This window comes from Populus euphratica, unplaced genomic scaffold (assembly GCF_000495115.2).
Source record: "Populus euphratica unplaced genomic scaffold, PopEup_1.0 scaffold921.1, whole genome shotgun sequence".
Taxonomy (NCBI): Eukaryota; Viridiplantae; Streptophyta; class Magnoliopsida; order Malpighiales; family Salicaceae; genus Populus; species Populus euphratica.
Genome location: NW_011500777.1, coordinates 631 through 10,139, shown reverse-complemented (window position 1 = coordinate 10,139; position 9,509 = coordinate 631).

The window sequence follows — 9,509 nt, the reverse complement described above, 5'->3', positions numbered from 1 at the left end:
AAATATTACAATGTAAAACTAGTTGGTTTATTAATTTTTTGTTAAAAATCTAAAGAGCATAAGAGATGATTCATGTTTTGTAATGAATTCTCAAGTTAAGTTTTTGGTTACAAGAGATCAAATATTTTAAATTATATTTATCTTTCAGTTTTTCTTGATTTAGTCTTCACTTTACATCAATATTATTATATTCTAACATTTATTTTTCTATTAACAATAAAAAAAATATTTCTTCAACCTAAACAAAAGCTAACAGTGCTCGCATATTTTTGCAAGAACATGTTGTGCTATGGTTTCTTCGATAGCCAGAAAATCAAAGGCTACCATCCATGGGCATCCAAACACCTTTTTTCATCATTTCCACCTCCTTCTAACTTCAAAATCTATTATAATCCATTTTAATTGATCTTAAATTGAAATCAATTTTTTGAAACAAAAATATATGATCTAGGCTTCGATCTATCTATAGTAAAACATCATGGTCTTTTATTTCTTTATTAATTTTAATCTTGATTAATAATAATAATAATAATAACGTTGTTATTATTGATTTATAATTTTTAATATACTAGTGCTTGTATAACAAAACTGAATCCAACCTCTTTGATAATGCAAACCCAATATTTTTTCTACTTCTGGTATCTTAGCAGCCAACTTCCAAAGCCTTTTCTTTCTTTTTATTCCAATGACTTCGAATTTTTTCCGGTTTCTCTAGGTCAAGAACTCGTACCGGTAAGTTTCCTGGATTTTCTTACGGATCTTTTTCTTACACTGTAAAGAAGATGGAGTTTCGGAGGAGAAAAGGCAGAAAGAGAAATGAAAGGGATATCGAACGCGCACTGGGCAGCAGTCAGCAGAGGCACCTTCCTGTCAAGAGCAGGGAGTTGGCCACAGACATCACAATTGAGTTGATTCATGTTTTGTAATGAATTCTCAAGTCAAGCATCTATTTTTTAAAAGTAAATAAGGACATTTTACATACAATAAAAAGTAATTACGTTGAACCTTGATCATTATATGTCTAATTTAATCATTTTATTTCTATTTTTTAAGAAATTATGATTTATGATAACATTTTATGTCCCCACTAACATATTAAAAAAATCAACAAAAATATTTAATTATATACAAAAATTATTATTATTTTCAAACTAATAACTATAAAGCTAGCTCTTATATTACATATTATAAATTCTCTTTGATTTTCTTTTAGAAAAACCTAGCCACCACACTATTAACTGAATCTAATTAACGAAAAACAAAAGGAAATTCATAGTAAATTGAGTTTAGAATCTCAAATTTTAATATTTTTATAACAAATAGTCCAACTTTGATTTTCTTCGATCACAAACATCAATTCTTCTCGCAATGCTAGTATACCATCTCAAACCTATGATTAAGGGAGTTGAGTTTAAGAATGTGGTAGTACTTATCTTTCTTAAATAATTTGTTTGGAAATACATTAAATAGTTTTTTATTATTTTTAAAAATTATTTTTGATATAAACATATTAAAAAAATTTAAAAAAATAAAAAAATTTAATTTTTAAAAAAATCAAAATTTCAAACGGGTCATGAACTGCTTTCTATAAAGATATCAAAGGACCTAATCTTACCACATGTCAAGAGATTAGAGAAGCAAGTAGTTAAAATACTGTTAGTATTGTTATATAGTTAAGAAAGTCTATTAACATTAAGGTGAGAGGTTTGTTCACGTTTGTAGCTTGATATAAAGAACAGTAACATTGTCAAAGAAAGATTAGCAAAAAGAGTACGATTGATTCTTCTTCCTCACCTGTCATTCTCTCTGTTTCCCTCTACTTCCCTTCTTAGTTCTCTGCTTATTGTTGTGTAAATCTGCCATCTTTACATGGTATTAGAGCCTACATCAAACCGACTATGACACTTTCTTGAACTGTAAACAAATTCTAAAATACCATGATTTTCAAGAAGAATTTGCATCTGAAAGTGTCAAGTGAGACAATTTATGTAATCAAGTTTAATTGTTACAACAGTAGAAACCGTAGGAAGCAAATAAGTAATAAGAGATTGAATAATCTGGAGTTGAGAAGTAGTCATCCTTTTTTAGAATTCAAGAAGTAAAAGCATAAAAAAATCAAGAGAGTTACAGAAAAATTTGGAGAGAATTACCGAAACAGAAGCAGAGAAATAGAGTGTGAAATGTCGACTGGGCTGTGATCCTAATAATAGATTGTTTATTTCAGGTTTTGTTGTTTCCTTAGGTTCAAGTCCTATTTCTTAAGCTTCTAAGAAGCAACATATTATTTCTCGATCTTCTGCTGAGGTTAAATATAGAGCTCTTACTATTGCTATTGCTATTGCTATTGCAGAACTCACCTGGATTCGCCAACTATTCTTGTGATATTCATATCCCATTACATATTCCTCCTTTAATCCATTGTAACAATATCTCTGCTATTTCCATTGCTTCCAATCCAGTGTTTCATTTCAGAATGAAACATCTGTACATTGATTATTATTTTGTCAGGGAACATGTTATCAAAGATGACTTGATTGTTCAACATGTCTCTTTTACAGACAAATTTGTTGATATCCTCATTAAAGATCTTTCCACTCCTCTATTTTGACACCATTGTTTCAATCTTATGCTTGGCTCCTCCAAACCTGCCAATGAGGGGGAATGTAAAGATATCAAAGGACCTAATCTTGCTACATGTCAAGAGATTAGAGAAGCAAGTAGTTAAAATGTTATTAGTACTGTTAGACAGTTAAGAAAGTTAGTTAAAATGTTGTTAGTACTGTTGTAACCCAATTTTAGATTCACTAAAATTTTCTCGAATGTTATTTTATTTTATTATTTATAACAAAAATAATAATAAATAAATAAAAAGTTTAAAATATATTTTCTGGAGTCAACCGCATCTTTCAATCAAAACCTAGTCCACCGGGTCAATACGGGTTAAACCATGTCAATCGGGATGAAAAATGAGTTTCGGGATGTTTCGGGTCAAAACTGTCATTTTCGGTCAAAACAGAGTCCATCGGGTCAATACGGGTTAAACCATGTTGATCGAGATGAAAAATGATTTTCGGGTCAAAATCATCATTTTCAATCAAAACCGAGTCCACTGAGTGAATACGGGTCCCACCATGTCGACCGGGATGAAAAATAAGTTTCGGGTCAAAATCATCATTTTTGGTCAAAACCGAGTTCACCGGGTCAATATGGATCCCACCATGTCAACCAGGATAAAAAAATAAGTTTCAGGTTATTTTTTATCAGAAAACCCGATCCACCGAGTTGATACTCATATAAAGATTTTTTTGGTAATTAAAATTGATTTTTAGCGGTTGAAAAGCTTTTTATAATATTGATTTAAGTTTTTAATTTTACCCCTATAAATAAATATTATTATTATATATAATAAAACAAAAAAATAATACAATTTTATCACACTAGACAGAGGATTTTTGCCGATGGTGGTTGTGGAGCTATACGTTGAAAATTTTGCATAATCCGTAATTCCTTGTCCCTTATCATTGGCTATAAATAGCCAATGAAACTAAGCCAGAAAAGAGGGAAAAGAAAAGAAAAGAAGAGAAATCTGAATTCGAAAGCTTACTATTTGTGTTATTATTTGACACTTTTGTTTTATTTTCTACTTTTTCTTCATGCAAGTAAGATATTGATTTAAAAAAAAAAACAAGTTGAAAAATACCAAAAATATTCTAACTATTAGATCTAATAATGTTTAAATTTAGGCCTTTGATTTTTTAGGATACAATAGGCTTTACCACACCAGATTAAAACTCAAATCCATCTCAACCTTTAAAATAATCTTCCCTTTGATGTTGTTGTGCCATGTCATCAGGTGTACCAAATACTTAGTACACCGTGACACACCAGATCATAGCCCAGCCCATCCAGACCGTCTGATCAACTTGAAAATCAAGTCAATCACAGCCACACAATCAACTCATCCATGATCCAACGGTTTACAATGTTCAGACGTGCAGTGCATCATGCACACATTCGCACCGTAGCACAATCTCAGAGCCCCTCTCTCCTCTCGCCGGCAATTCTCTCTCTCCCCTCTGATCTTCCATTTTCGGCCGTTTTAAGTCGCCAAACCACCACAGAAAGGTGCATCGCCTCCTCTGAAGCAAAACCCCGGCCATTTTACACGTTTTCACTACCGAATCTGGCTGGAAAAAGGTCGCGACAAAATCGGCCAACCTGAGCTTCAAGTCGATGATTCTCCCTCATCAGCCATCAACGGCCATCGAGACCACCACCATTAGAATCCTCGCCCTCAGATCTACCAGAATCAACTCTCTGTTTGCTGGAATCTTGCTGGAAAATTTTGCTGCCTCCAACAGTAGCCACGCGTGAGCCACACGTACCGCCAGTGGCATATTCATAAATTTGTGTGCGCCCCCCGCGCCGCCAGTGGCATTTTTGAAAATTACAGAGAAATCCAAGGGTATTTCAGTCTTTTACCTATACAGTGGCATTCAGGTAATTTTTATGATTTTTTATGGTATTTTTGATATTTTTATATATAAATACTTGTAAATTGTTTTTTTTCATGTAAAAACAAAATAAAAAAAATAAATTTAAAATAAATAACGACGCAGGTTCAACACCCATTTTATCATGTCACTGTTCATGGGTAAAAACCCGATTCTCAAACCTACAAGAGTATATCGATGTGTTTGCCTGGTCTTATACAGATATGCCTGGTTTAGACATTGATATTGTAGTACACAGATTACCTTTGATAGAAGGATGTAAACCTGTTAAGCAGAAATTAAGAAGAACTCGCCCAGATATTGTGCTCAAAGTCAAGGCAGAGATAGAGAAGCAGTGGGATGCCGGTTTTCTAGAAGTTATTAAATACCCTCAATGGGTATCTAATATAGTGGTGGTACCAAAAAAAGATAACAAAATCAGAGTATGTGTAGATTTCAGGGATCTAAACAAAGCCAGTCCGAAGGATGATTTTCCTTTGCCTCACATAGATGTCTTGGTAGACAATGCTGCTAGGAGTTCAACTTACTCCTTTATGGATGGATTTTCCGGTTATAACCAGATTAAAATGGCTGAAGAAGATAAAGAGAAGACCACTTTTGTCACACCATGGGGAACATTCTGCTACAAAGTGATGCCATTCGGGTTGAAGAATGCTGGAGCCACGTATCAAAGGGCAATGGTGACACTTTTCCATGATATGATGCATAAAGAGATTGAAGTGTATGTGGATGATATGATTGCCAAGTCTAAGAATGAAGAAGATCATGTTCAGGTTCTAAGAAAATTATTTGAAAGACTAAGAAAGTATCAGTTGAAGCTGAATCCTTCAAAATGCTCGTTTGGGGTAAAGTCTGGAAAGTTGCTAGGATTTGTGATAAGCAATAAAGGAATAGAGGTCGATCCTGATAAAGTGAAAGCAATTCAGGCTATGACAGTTCCTAAGACTGAGAAAGAAGTAAGAGGTTTCTTAGGACGTTTGAATTACATTGCTCGATTCATATCTCAGTTAACAACAACATGTGAGCCAATTTTTCGATTACTTCGGAAAAAGAACCCTGGTATATGGGACAAAGATTGTCAAGAGGCTTTTGATAAAATAAAGCAATACTTACAGAATCCACCTTTACTCGTGCCCCCTGTGCCTGGAAGACCTTTGATCTTGTATTTGATAGTAACTGAGGTAGCAATGGGTTGTGTGTTGGGACAACATGATGAGTCTGGAAGAAAGGAGCAAGCTATCTATTATCTGAGTAAGAAGTTTACAGATTGTGAATCCAGATATACTGTGACTGAGAAGCTATGTTGTGCTCTTGTATGGAGTACGAAGCGTCTTCGACAATATATGTTGTATTATACCACCTGGTTGATCTCAAAAATGGATCCTCTTAAATACATCTTTGAGAAACCCTACTTGTCAAGCCGAATAGCAAGATGGCAAGTGATGTTGGCTGAGTATGACATTGTATACAAGACAAGAAAATCTGTAAAAGGAAGTGTAATTGCTGATCATCTAGCAGATAATGCTATCAATGACTATGAGCCTTTGAAATTTGACTTCCCGGATGAGGATGTGTTGATAGTAGAAGAGGACAAAGAAAAGAATGATTGGTGGATCATGTATTTTGATGGGGCAGTGAATGTTTCTGGTAATGGAGCAGGCGCTGTGATAATCTCACCTGACAAGAAGCAATATCCCGTCTCAGTCAAACTACAATTTGAATGCACTAACAATACTGCTGAATATGAGGCTTGTATCCTTGGATTAGAAGCTGCTTTGGAGATGAAAATAAAGAAGCTTGATGTCTATGGGGATTCAATGTTAATAATCTGTCAAGTGAAAGGCGAATGGCAGACCAAGGAGGAAAAATTGATACCATATCAACAATATCTCTCGAAACTGACTGAGGGCTTTGATGAGATAGATTTTACCCACATGGGAAGAGACAAAAACCAGTTTGCTGATGCTTTGGCAACCTTAGCTTCTATGGCCAAAACTGATTACGGAGTAAGAGTACAACCAATCTGCATTGAGATTAGAAATTTTCCAGCTCATTGTTGTTCAGTTGAAGGAGAAATAGATGGGAACCCATGGTTTTATGACATCAAGCAGTTTATCCAATATCAAGAGTATCCCTTGGGGGCATCCAAAGCAGATATGAAGACCTTGAGAAGGTTAGCTCTGGAATTTTACCTGGATGGAGAAATTCTATACAAAAGGTCATTCAATGGGACTTTACTGAGATGTCTAGATGAAATCGAAGCTAAGGTAGCATTGCAAGAAATTCATGAAGGAATTTGTGCAACTCATGCAAGTGGGCATATGATGGCTAGACAATTACAACGATCGGGGTATTTCTGGATGACCATGGAGAAAGATTGCATCGATTATGTCAGGAAATGTCATAAATGTCAAGTGTATAGTGATAAGATAAATGCACCTCCAGCTCCTCTATTTAATATGACATCACCATGGCCATTTGCAATGTGGGGAATAGATGTGATTGGGCCAATCAACCCAAAAGCCAGCAATAAGCATCAATTTATCTTAGTAGCCATTGATTACTTCACAAAGTGGGTGGAGGCCAGCTCTTATGCCCATGTAACTCAAAAGGTGGTCAAGAGTTTTATTGAGAAAGATTTGATCTGTCGATATGGTTCACCTGAGAAGATAGTGACCGATAATGCCCAGAATTTTAATGGAAAAATGATCACAGAATTGTGCGTGAAGTGGAAGATTAAACATTCAAACTCATCTCCCTACAGACCAAAGATGAATGGTGCTGTCGAAGCTGCAAACAAGAATATCAAGAAGATTATCCAGAAGATGGTAGTTAATTACAAGGATTGGCATGAGATGCTTCCCTTTGCTCTACATGCATATCGCACAGCAGTAAGAACATCTACTGAAGCTACACCTTACTCACTAGTATTTAGGATAGAGGTGGGGGTGCCTTTGGAAGTAGAAATTCCATCTTTGAGAGTACTAATAGAATCTGAACTAGAAGAAGCTGAATGGGCTAAAGTGAGATATGAGCAGCTAAACATGATAAGTGAGAAGAGGTTGGCTGCAATTTGTCATCACCAGCTATACCAAAGAAGGATGGCCAAAGCATATGACCGGAAAGTCCGACCAAGAGAATTCAAAGAAGGGGATCTTGTACTCAAAAAAATCTTACCACTACCAAGTGAAGACCGAAGCAAGTGGGCACCAAACTATGAAGGCCCATATGTAGTGAAGAAAGCTTTCTCCGGAGGGGCTATGTTGTTAACTAGGATGGATGGAGATGATTTACCTAGGCCCGTGAACTCTGATTCTGTGAAAAAGTATTATGTATGATGTATTTCATCCAATCAAAATCAAATGAAATGAAGTTTTGGCCAGGAAATTCTCTTTGCATATACCTCACCAAAAAGCCCATGCATGATCTCAATGGCTCAACAATCTGATCTTTCAAATATTTTTTTTTACAAGAGAACCCATTCTTCTTAAATGAGGTTTTAAAAGAATTGATTTTGTTTATGATTTCAATGAAATAAATCAATGATTTGTTTAGGATAATGTTCAAAGCAATTCTTGAAAGAGATGACCATACAAGTCAAAAACATGCAATTGGAACAACTATCACTCAAATTCTGTCTTGGACTTACATTTTATCAACATGAATAATGGTTAGTTGTATATTAGTTTGTCATGGACTCGCAAAACATGGTATCTTATAAATCCAAAGCATTACGCTGGATGTGGACAAAGTTTATTGGTTTTAACTGATCTTACTTGAAATAAGGAAAGACCATCTTTGATATTCCTTTCACTTTCTTTAAAATTATCCTTTGCAGTCCCAATTTGAGCTGAGTCTATTTAAAGCCTTTTCTTTTATAAGAACCTTAACTAAGATCACACCCTACACTAGGGGGCAAAAGAAAGAAATGATCATGGAAATCGTCAAAAATGATCATGAAAATCATATTAAAGACATATGAGCTTATGAAGCCTAATAACAAGGAATTCAACAAAAAATTCCAAATAATTGAGAGAATTCCCAACAAATATGAGAAAAAAATTTCCTAGTTTGGAATATTTAGTATCATTTTGTTGTTAAGATAGCAAAAGAAAAGACGAAGATAAGATAACAGTGATCTATAGTTTTTAAACCCTTAAACACTTTTTTTGAGCTTATGAAATCCTCTTTCTTTTAAGCCTTGAGCCATAAAATACATTACATGCCTTTAAAGTCCTTTCTAATCAAGAAAGAAACCTGGATCAATAAACAGCGTTCTCAAAATATAAGATACTTTTCCAATAAGAGTCATGACGTAGCATATAATTACTCATTATTATTCATGCTGTTAAAAGGAGTGTTTCTAAAAATAAAAGGTAATTGTTCCTTTTCCTTCAAAATACATTCAAGCAATCGCTTGAACACGTTGAAAACCAAAGTAGAAGGTCATCTCATCACTTATTTTCATCTGAGATTACTTTTACTAAGAGATTTAGTACAAATCTTTAGAGTTGCTTGAACATTGTTATAAATAGACATTGAGAGTTTCAGTTCTCAAAAACAAAAGAGATCTTTTAAAAAATCATTTTTGAAAAAAAGGTTTTCTTTGTGAAGAAGATAGATATATGACACATCAAAAGGCAATGTTAGAAAATCAGAGATTCTATTGACAACAAGAGCAAAGGAGGAAATGAAAAGAGACAGTTAATTCTTCTAGGGACAGCGAAGCAGTCACTAGAATTCTTCTAGGGACAGAGAAGCAATCACCAGATTCCTAATGGCACAAAGAAATTTATTTCGCTAGTGGAAGATACACATGATAAAACTATAGACTTCTTCCAGTGTGGGGATGGAAATAGCATGATTATGCAGTCTTTATAAAATAAGATTGTTGCCTCTCATAATATGATCAGTGAGATAATATGATAACTAAGACATCTTCAGATATGGAAATCCTAGGTGAAGCGGGATAATCCTCATATATTGACCATGTGA